The following is a 420-nucleotide window of genomic DNA, read 5'->3' as shown; positions in this document are numbered from 1 at the left end:
TTGATCTTGCAGTCCTTGTTCCCTCTCACCTAAGTTAGCAGTAATACTCCTCTCTCTCTATCTCTCTAGAAAGAGCGAGAGATAGAGAGAGAGAAAGAGAAAGAGAGAGAGAGATATAGAGAGAGATAGAGAGAAAGGGAGAGAGAGAGCAAGAGATAGAGAGAAAGAGAGAGAGATAGAGAGAGAGAGACAAGGAGATGACAGAGAGATAGAGGGAAAAAGATTGGGAAATAAAAGAAGAGAGACAGGGAAGGAGACAGACAGACCTACCGACAGACAGACTGACAGATAGAATGCATGGGTTGTAGAGAATGTGTGCATATCATGTCAAATTGTATACTCCTTCTCTGCGAAAAAGCCAAAATAGTTTTATAAATGTGGCATTTATACGCTAATATAGTAGAACATCTGGAGACGTCA

Source organism: Priapulus caudatus, unplaced genomic scaffold, assembly GCF_000485595.1.
Source record: "Priapulus caudatus unplaced genomic scaffold, Priapulus_caudatus-5.0.1 Scaffold2896, whole genome shotgun sequence".
NCBI lineage: Eukaryota > Metazoa > Priapulida > Priapulimorpha > Priapulimorphida > Priapulidae > Priapulus > Priapulus caudatus.
The sequence above is the reverse complement of the archived record's forward strand: the minus strand, read 5'-3'. Positions refer to the sequence as shown.